This window comes from Furipterus horrens, unplaced genomic scaffold, assembly GCF_987537825.1.
Source record: "Furipterus horrens unplaced genomic scaffold, mFurHor1.1.pri manual_scaffold_7, whole genome shotgun sequence".
NCBI classification, from domain to species: domain Eukaryota; kingdom Metazoa; phylum Chordata; class Mammalia; order Chiroptera; family Furipteridae; genus Furipterus; species Furipterus horrens.
In genome coordinates, this window is record NW_028327177.1 from 3232661 (window position 1) to 3243131 (window position 10471).

The following is a 10471-nucleotide window of genomic DNA, read 5'->3' on the forward strand; positions in this document are numbered from 1 at the left end:
AAGAATAGCTCTAGTTGCCTATTCATTCCCCAATGTGGAAACTAGCACCATATACAAACTAAAAAATAACTGTTGTTTACTTAAAATTAAAATGCGTGGGGCATCCTGTAGTTTTATTTGCCAAACTTGGCAGTCCTGCTTCAGATGAATTACCTTGTTTAATTCTCTCTGCAACTGTGAGCACCAGGTCTTATCTGACCTCTAGCGTGTTTTAAACTGTCAATACGCCGCTGAGTCAGAATTCAAACCTGGGACTTCCCAACTCATAATCTTTAGCGCGTAATTAACACGCTCTACTGCTTTCTGCAATGTCTGGGGCTAAAACTTACAACCGATCGTGAAGTGAGACGGCGCAGACACCGCTCCCGGGGGCGTCCCTGTGGAAGGTGCACAATTGTCCGCCTGGAACCAAGCCGATGCTGAATGTCTACAAGGAGCTGACCGAGCCCGACGCGGGGCGGCCGGCGGGGGAAGGAGCCCACGTGCGGCCCACCTCAGGGTCCGAGAGGTAGGAAGAGCAGACCCTACGCAGACGGATCCAGACGAGTGGGGTGGTTCCAGAGACCTTCCGCGTAACCAGGGCGCGTGGGGTGCAGCAGACAAGGCCTGTGCCCGGGGGGTGCGGGGTCACCAGCGTTGCTGGTACCAGTGCCTCTGCTCTGGTCACGCTTTCAGGTCTGGGTTCTGTCCCCCAGCCCCGCGTCCCGGAGCTCCGCCTCACAGGCCTGGCTTAGTCCCACTTTGCTGGGCTCTTCCCTTTCCCGTGTACGGAGAGGGGTGTCGCAGATGGTCCCCGAAGTCCGATCCAAGGTTGACATGACAATGATCTACAAGAAGGCAGACGCTCCTGAGAACAACTGGCTGCCGGGAAACATGGGCACTCGCCCTTACAGGGGGCCTGCCGAAATGCCGCCCGTGGGGACCCTCAGGTTCAGATGCAGCGGAAAGTTGCCTCTTGCTGTAATGCCGAGCTTTAAGGCAGTTCTTCTACTGCTTTCAACTTCCAGAGAAAGTGAATGATCAGCAGCTTTGGAGCTACCTAAGCAGTAACCAATCGGATTGCTTTTAAGTCTCTAACTGAAAAATCATGCCCGAGAAATCCAAACGGATTTCACGCCAGTTCTCAGGGAGAGCAATCACGCTCCCCGGGGAAACCATCCCCCACGCAGCACAGCAAACGGAGGGAGCTGATTCCGGAGAGCGGCAGCAGGGAAAAGCAGACGTTGAGTACAGCCTGCGCGGGGCCCGGAGACGGAGTTCGGGGACCGTTCTCTTGGGGACCCGGCGTCGTCCCTTTGTATGACCTGCCTCTCGCGTGTCGCCTGTGTCTGCGTGTACACCTCACGCCTCCTGTGCAACCTGCATTCGCAAAACGGTGCAGGGAGCCCAGCAGTTATCCTGTGAATGCAGTTATAATAAAGTTCACGGGGATTTGATACAGGGAACAGTTTTTTTGTGTGTGTGTGTGTGAAGGAACTAAAGGCCACGCACCCCTGGAGGGAGCACGCAAACAGAGAGCGGCTGTGGGCTGCAGGACGCCTTACCCGAAGGAAGCGGGGCCACGTTTAGGCAGACAGCCTGCACTGGCAGGGCCACCGCTTTGCGTCACCTCCTCATTTGTCTTCTACCCAGACACACACGTGACCACAGCTTCTAGTCCTCTTGTGGCCGCTGCATGCAACAGGAGGTGGCTGCCGTTTCCAGGCCTCGCTCCTAAACTGTCCCGCAGCATCGTTCCTACTCTCGTTCTCACGGCTGCAGCCAAGGGACTGGGAAGTGGCAGAGCCACGTGTCGGAAGGGGCCTCGGTCGCTGTCACCCGGACGGATGTGACAGAGGAGATGTGCCCCCCGGGGTACACCCACATCAACACCGCGCAAGAGAGAACTAGGTCTTTGTGGGGTCAGACGCGTCAGTCAACGCTGGGTGTTGTCGGTGTCATTTCTACTCGACACATAGATTCCGTGGTTCTGCAAGGCTGCGACATGCTTTAAAGAGGTGCAGTCAGTAGCCAGAGGGCGCGCTAATGGGGGACGTCACGGACGTTAGCTCTTCGTGTGGGCACTGTCTGCGTTCCGTTCTCTCTTTCTTAGACCTTGGCATTCTGCCTGTTGACGTTCTACTGTACCTGCGTGCAATCCAGCTGTTGATTTTAAACGTGCACCACTTCCTTTTATTTGGAATGAATATCGATCTAGAGTAGTTCTTTTTATTTTATTGGCTACTGGCTAGAATGCTATTTTCCATTCTTTACTTAAAAAGGAGACAAAAAAATTGGTTTTTCTGACTTACAATTTTACTTGCATACCACGATCATGTAGTTTGCAAATGATTCTTTGAATTTATTTTTCAAATTTAAAGAAAGGATTCTCAAAGCCTTTACATGGTTTGACAATTCTCTCAAAATATTTGTCTAGTCACATAATTCCGATAATGGCTTTAACTTTTACATGCAAAATATCTGATCCATTCACTCATTGTTCAATGCATATTTATGAATCCTGTCCTAAGTGCCCTCAATGAGGAGGAACTGAGCAATGAAGAAGACAAGGGCTTGCCCCACGATTTTAAAATATGCATTTAAAGTGAGGGATTTATGGCAAAAGAACTTCTTTCCCCATGAGATCGATAGACAGGGTGACAGAGGAGGAGAAACAATTTAAGATTGGGGACGGTAAGGGCAGCAGTAATCACGGGGTGACTGAGTAGTTCCGTCAGAGCCTCGAGAAGCCAGCGTGGCAGTAATTCCGAGTTGGCTTTCCACCTCGTACTGCCTGCAGCTGCACTCCTCCTTTGGGTGTGGTTGGGTTCCCGCACGGGAGGCTTTAAGCTCTTTCTTCTCCGGTCCCTCCGGAATTGGGGCATGGCCTTCAGCGATGGTAATCAGAGGTCTGCAACCACACAGACACTGCATTTCCTCAGTACGACCCTCCTTTCCTTCCTTTGGGCTCAGGCTGGCCCCATCCAGCCCGACTGGCCTGCCCTGCCCCCTTCCGCTTTGCACGGCCACGTCCTTAACCATCAAGTCCCCAGGACAAGGAGGTTCTGGTAAGCACTGAATGATCTTGGGAACACAGCCTGGGGTGTGTTCACCACAGAGACAGAATTTCAGTCTAACTAAAGATACCACGTGGGCCTGAGGGATGTCAGCTCCAAAGCCAGAGAAGCAGAAGGACCCCAACGGCCACATCCTTGTGAGACCAGACCACGTGACACCGGGGCCAGGTGCCCAGATAGGCAGCCCTGCCCCTAGCACTGACCGCTCAGCAGAGACCCTGCCCCTGACCATGACCCTAGCTCCCTTAGCCCCCACGATTGAGGCCTCTTCCCCATACAGCCCATCTCCTGGAAGTCCTTAGGAAGCAAGGTCATTGAGCACAAGCTCGCTGTGGCTTCGGGTGATGCCATTTCCTCTCAAATGAGCCTTTACTTCCTTGGTGGCGAACTCCTGCTTGTGTTTGATTGGGCTTTGAAGTGCATGGGCCAATGAACCCTCTGGTTCGGTAACACTCCGGGCCCAGTTCTCTCTGGGCTCTGGTAACAATACGCACCCCACCCTGCCAGCCTTTGTCCCCCCAGTAGGGAGGAGCTCTGCCCTCCAGGCTCTGAGCTTCGTTCCCCGCCCCCACACACCTTAACTATGTCTAAGAAAACAACCCCTTCATTAAAGTACTTTCATCTGAATTCTCTGATCTGTGGATTATTTGTAAACACGATGAATTGTCAAATATTTAAGGGGCTTCTATATTCTCCATTAAAACCTTATTTTGAGTTACTTCAGTGGGGTTTTTGTGGACACCATTTTCATTTACCAGTTTCCTTTGGGGCTATAACTTCACATTTTAAGTGTCTGTCCATTGCACTGAACTCATGCACATAAACTACAAGAACCATGGGATGAAACAGGCTGATTTACCCTCTCCCTGTCCTTTGTGTTGAAGCTGTCACATAAATTACGCTGCTGTGCAGTATAAATCCACACGACAGGGTTATTCTTTCATTTCCAACTTTGTAGCTTACAGAGGGCGAGAAGAAAGTCTTAGAGTTACCGGCCTGTGTGTCATTTCCGGGGCTCCGTGTTCCGCTTGCTCATTGGGGCCTCACTTCTCTCTCTCCAACCTGAACAGCTGCCTTTCGCATTTCAAATACCGCAGGTCTGCTGGTAGCAGGCCCCCTGCTTTTCACGTATCTGTGATGTTTTATTTTGCCTTTATTATTTAAAAATATTAACCCAGTTGTTTTTTTCTCTCGGAGAGGATTTTTTTTCTCCTGTTATTTGGGACGTGTGGTCTGAGTCTCCCCGGCTGCCTCTCACAGAATGCTCTCTGTGGAGTGGTTCACTCTCCCAGTCCCTCCAGGACTCAACCCTGGTTCTAACAACAGGATTGCGTCATTCCTGGCTTTGAATTTAGCTTCCTGAGGATCCACTAAACATCTTGAATTTTTAAATTTCTGTATTTTATCAATTTGGGGGAAATTTGGGAGCATTAGTTCTTCAAAGATTATTTTCTTACCCATTCTTACCTCCCTTCTCTCCGGGACTCCAATTACATGTATGCTATAATTTTGATATCGTTCTGTACGTTGAGACTTTTAAAAATATTATATTTGTGCTCACTCTTTCCAATTGGATAATTTCTCTCAATTTATATTTAGAGTCACTGGTTCTGCTCTCATTTTCAATATATCGGTAATTCCCTGCAAAGACTATGCTTTTCTTCTTATCTTGAGCCTCAGATATTTCATTTTTAGAAATCCCATTTAGTTCCTTTTAGAGTTTTCATTTTCTGCTAATATTTATTACTTATTCATCATTTGCACATTTTTATTATTCCTGAGCATAGTTATAATAGCTGCTTTAAAACCATCATTTTCCAGTTCCATCATCTGAGTCATTTTAAGGTTGGGCTTCATTTCTTGCCTCTTACGTATGGATCGTGTTTCCTTTTATAAAATACATCTAATAACCTGGATGACTTCCAGTTGTATTCTGGACTTTGTTACTCATATATTGTGGGGATCTTCTATGTTCCTCTCCACAATACTATTTTTGCTTTTGTTTTGTTTCCTTCTTCGGCAGTTAACTTGACTGACCTCCACTTCCAATGTGTCCACGACTACAAGCAGCGGCCGGCATACGGATTCTGACTTGGGCTGGGATGCTTGGAACGGGCCCGCGGGTGAGCAGAGGGAGAGTCAGCCCCGCACGTGGGCCGAGACCGTGTGCGGGACTCGGAGCTCCTCCCCGCCCGCTTCTGCGTCGCTCCTCCACACTTCGCTGCTGCGGTTGTCCTCCGCTTTTTCTTTTCTTTAAAGAAAGATTCTAACTGCATCTCCGAGTTAGGTGTCCCTCATGCCTCCCACTGAGACTGTCCTCTGTCCAGAAGCTGTAGAAAGAGCTGCCCATCTTCCCAAGTGTACGGCCCCTCTAGTGCTTGCTCTGGTCCCTCCCAGGGTCTCTAGTTACTTGTTCTTTTGTTTCAAGGGTGCACAGTTATATGCAGGGTGATTAATCCAGCAGCAGATCCCACCATTACTAGACGCAACCTGTTTATGTTCAACAGCAAATGTTTTTACTCTTCTATGAACTATGTGTTCATAAATTGCTCGTTTAAAAAAACCTGGTAGTTGGTCTTCTTTCCCATTTTAGGGGTTATTTACCTGCGATGAGGCAGTCCTGACTGTATTAATCTTGGTTTTTCTTTTTAGTTGTTTCACAATTTTGAGTCACCGGCATTTAATAAATATGTTAAATAAATTAATGTATCAGGAAGTCAACAGTACAGCTTTTGAAGTTAAAGCTATCTGAGAAGCTTCGTGGGGAGCTTTAGTTAGGGGACATCTCCAACCCTTCCAGTAAAAGTGCAACCCAGTTTATTGCTGAGCTGGAGTTCTGGCTTTCTAGCGAAACATAGCGGGGCTGCCTCACCCGAGACTTGGCGGCACGGTGGGAAGTGAAATTGAGACTCCGAGTACTCGCTTCGGCAGCGCATGCGCTAAAATTGGAACAGTACGGAGAAGATTAGCGTGGTCCCTGCACAAGGATGAGACACACATTTGTGAAGCGCTCTGTACTTTTAAAGTTTCTGGAAACAAATGAAAATGAACACACCACAGCCCAAAACTTATAGGACACAGCGAAGGCAGTCCTGAGAGGGAAGTTCATAGCAATACAGGCCTACCTAAAGAAGACAGAAAAATCTCAAATAAACAACCTCACACGACATCTGCAAGAACTAGAGGAACAACAACAAACAAAGCCCGGAGTGAGTAGAAGGAAGGAAATCATTTAGATCAGAGAAGAATTAAATGACATAGAGACTAAACAAACAATTCAAAGGATCAACGAATCCAGGGGCTGGTTCTCAGAAAAGATAAACAAAATTGACAAACCTTTAACCGGACTCATTAAGAAAAAAAGTGAGAGGAATCAAATGAATAAAATCAGAAACGAAAGAGGAAAAGTAACAACTGATACCACAGAAATACAAAGGATTATAAGAAATTACTATGAATAACTATAGGCCAAGAAATTGTATCACCTAGGTGAAATGGACAAATTTCTGGAAACATACAATCTCCCAAGACAAGAAGCAGCAGAAGGCCTGAACAGGCTGATAACAACTAGAGAAACTGAAGTAGTAATAAACAAACTGCCAGCACACAAAAGCCCTGGGCCAAGTGGCTTCATGGGCAGCTTTTACCAAACATCCAAAGAACTAACACTTATCCTTCTCAAACTATTCCAGAAAATCCCAGGAAAGGGAAGCCTCTCAAACTCTTTTTTTCGAGGCCAGTATCATCCAAATTCCAAAGCCAGATAAAGACACAACAAAGAAAGAAAGTTACAGGCCAATACTTCTGATGAACATGGGTGTCAAGTTCCTCCAAAATATATAAGTAACTCATACGACTCAATACCAGGAAAACCAGCAACCCAATTAAAAAATGGGCAAAGGGCCTGAATAGACATTTGTCCAAAGAGGACATATAGAAGGCCCATAGACACATGAAACAATACTCAACATCACCAGCCATCAGAATGAAGCAAATGAAAACCACAATGACCTATCATCTTACATCGGTCAGAATGGCTGGCCATCATTAACAAATCAACAAACAAGTGCTGGCGAGGATGTGGAGAAACGGGAACCCTACTGCACTGTTGGGGGGAGTGCAGACTGGTGCAGCCACAGTGGAAAACAGTATGAAATCTCCTTAAAAAATTAAAAATGGAACTGCCTTATAACCCAGCAATTCCACTGCTGGGAATGTATTCTAAGAATCGTGAAACCCCAATCCAAAAGAAGTTATGCACCGCTATGTTCATAGCAGCGCCGTTTACAGTAGCCAAGTGCTGGAGACAGCCTAAGTGCCCATCTGTAGATGAGCGGGTCAAAATGTGGCACATTTACATAACGGAACACTGTGCAGCAGAGAGAAAGGAGCTGCTGCCTTTTGTGACAGCAGGGACGGAACTGGAGAGTGCTATGCGAAATGAAATAAGCCAGTCGGCAAAAAGACAAATACCGTATGATCTCATTTATTACTGGAATCTAATGAACAGAATGAACTAGAGGAAAATAGACCCAGAGGCATGGAGCTGGGACAGACTGACCGCTGGAGGAGGGGAGGGGACAGTGGGAGGAAGGGGACGGGGCTAGTCAAAGCACACGCGTGAGTGACCCGTGGGCGTGGACAATGGAGAGGGGACTGACTGTGGGAGAGGGGGGAGGTGGGGGAGGGGGGCAAGAGGGGAAAAATTGGGACAACTGTAAGAGAATAAACGATAAAAAATAAAGTAGAAAAGTTGAGGCTTTGACTTCCTATTTGGCTCTGAACACACTGCTTATAATTTCTCTTATATGTGTTTGCATCTCATTTTCTGATTTCTCAGAGTGGGGATCTTGGAGGGAATAAATCTAATTAATGCCCATAGTAACAAGCCAACAGTATGAAACCAAATATGCACCTAGCAACAATTCACCAGCCGAGACTTTGTCCTTTTTTCTAGATTTGTTTTCATAATTATGTTTTCATCATTTCTAATGAGCTGTCAATTACATATGCAAATTAAGTGGAGCAGACATTAAAGAATTTCTACATTAGTATCATAACAACACTATGACTTTAAGAGGTGGTTGCAATTCATGCAAACTATTACAAAGGGCCTTATACCTGGGGCTATTCTTTATTTTTATGAACTATGTAGTCTGCTTCCAACTGAAATGTATAAATAGAATTTGAAATCTTATGTGGATTTTGGAAGCTGCCCAATTTCGTCTTTTGTAAGGGCCACAGAACTGCTCCACACCCTAAACTGTGGCGTTCTGGTCATGTGCTGAGTATTGAATGTTTTTGCTCTGTCTGTTCCTAATAGGTCAGCCCTAACGCTCTGGACTTCTTGGACTAACTTTTCTACTCCTTCCTCTCAGCTCTGACTAGCCTGCCATATTGTCAAAGTCACCTGCCTGCCACCTCTCTCCCACACCTGAGATGGCTCTTTCTCAGCTCATGGTAGACCTGCTGGAAGGCTCCATAAAATTCAGTCTGTTCTGTTCATTTTATAGGTAAAGAAGTAAGACATCTTGTGAATGGGGTATGCTAAGACCAAATAGCCAAAGTGGGACTTGATTCCATCTGTTTTACCTTGTAATTCAGGATACTTATATGGAACCGATTTGTGACTTAGTTTTATTAGATTCGATTACAAAAAAAAGTATCCTGTAGCTTCTACACTTATTCACATCCTCAAGGAGCTCAAAATATGACTGAAAAATTACTGTAATAAGTGGTTGACTATATTTCAAAACACAGTGGTTTCTACCTAGGTGCTAAGGGAAACATCAAATTTAATCTTTCCCACATATAACACAAAACCTGACAAATGCGTAAACTTGATTTTCTTTTTGTCTAAAAGTAGGCAATTTCAGTGTTATGCTAAAAAAGTCAGAAGTTAGCTTATTTTGAAGTGCCGTGTAGACAAGGCGATGCCTTGCCGGGAGAGGGAGGAGGTGTGTGCAATGTCTAACCAGGACCGAAGAGTGACTTATGTTGATAAAAGAGAGCGGTAAAGACGTCTGTCAACGGATCGGAGCCACACGAGGCAGTTAACTCTCCAACGGTGTGTACGGAGCCGTGTAGGAGGGAATTACAGACACTCATTTCTGCACTTAGGTAGTAATTACATTTTTAACAACTTTAAAATTGGATGCGTTTGACATGTAAAAATATACACATGTGAAGCCCAGAACCTCATGTTCTGTATACATTGTGAAAACAGCGCCACAATCAAGTCAAATAACATACCCAATACCTCCCCATAATGACCTTGTGTGTGTGTGTGTGTGTTCTGAGCCATTGCAATTTAAGATCCATCCTCGTAAACAAATATCAAGGGTACAATACAGTAATGTTAACTATTGTCACCAGCATGGACAGCTCTCCAGAACTCATTCATCTTGCATAACTAAAATTTTTTACTCTTTGATCAACATCTCATTCCCTGCTCCCTCCCCCTCCCCCTCCCCCGGCAACCGCCATGCTAGTCCTTGCTCTTGTGAGTGTGACTGCTTTCGATCTCACACATAAGTAAGATCATGTAATTTAACCTTTCTGTGTTTGGTCTATGCCACTTAACACAACGTCCTCCAGGCTCATCCATGTTTTCACAATGGCGGGATTTCCTTCCTTTTTAAGGGTAAATAATAGTTATGCATAGATACAGAGAGAGAGCACATTTTCTTGATCCACTCATCCTTTTGGACATTTAAGTTGTACATACCTTGGCTATTGTCAATAATGCTACAGTTATGTGGGGGTGCAGGTGCCCTTTGAGATGCATATTTCAGTTCCCTTGGAGACACACCCAGATGTAGGATTACTGGAAGGCATGGTACTTCTACTTTTGAGTTCTGGAGGGAACGCCACATTGTTTTCCATAATGGCTCTACCAATTTATGTTTCCACGAACAGTGTACAGGAGTTCCCTTTTCTCCACGTTCTCACCCAAACTTGCTGTCGTTTCTCTTGATAATAGCCATTCTAACAGCTGTGATGTGAAGCTCTCATTGTGGTGCTGATTTGCGTTTCCCTGATGATTAGCAATATTGAGTACGTTTTCATGTATCTGTTGGAGATTTGTAGATAGTCTTCAGAGAAACATCTTTTCAGGCCCTTTGCTCAATTTAATTGAACATTTTTTTTGTCTTGCTATTGAGTTGTATGAATTCCTTCTTTCTCAATCTGTAGACGTATTACTTTCTTTTCTTATCATATTGCATTACCTAGATCTTCTACTATGACGTTGAATAGGATTGGTGAGGCGTATTCTCGCCTTGTCCCTGACCTTAGTGGGGAAGCTTCAGGTGTCTCATCATGAAGGTGATATTAGTTGGTACGTGTGTGGTTTTTACATATACTTTCTGTCGAGTTGAGAAAGTTCCCCTCTAACCTGGTTAGATTTTTAGGCT

The 10471-nt window shown here is 45.6% G+C and overlaps 1 non-coding gene across 1 annotated transcript; it reads left to right on the forward strand.

Annotated features, from left to right (window-relative positions):
* The first annotated feature begins 5971 nt into the window (after positions 1-5971).
* On the forward strand, positions 5972-6078 carry LOC150003955 (U6 spliceosomal RNA). The gene has a single exon (XR_016512484.1). It is a non-coding gene; the product is annotated as a U6 spliceosomal RNA (small nuclear RNA).
* Positions 6079-10471: the final 4393 nt, after the last annotated feature.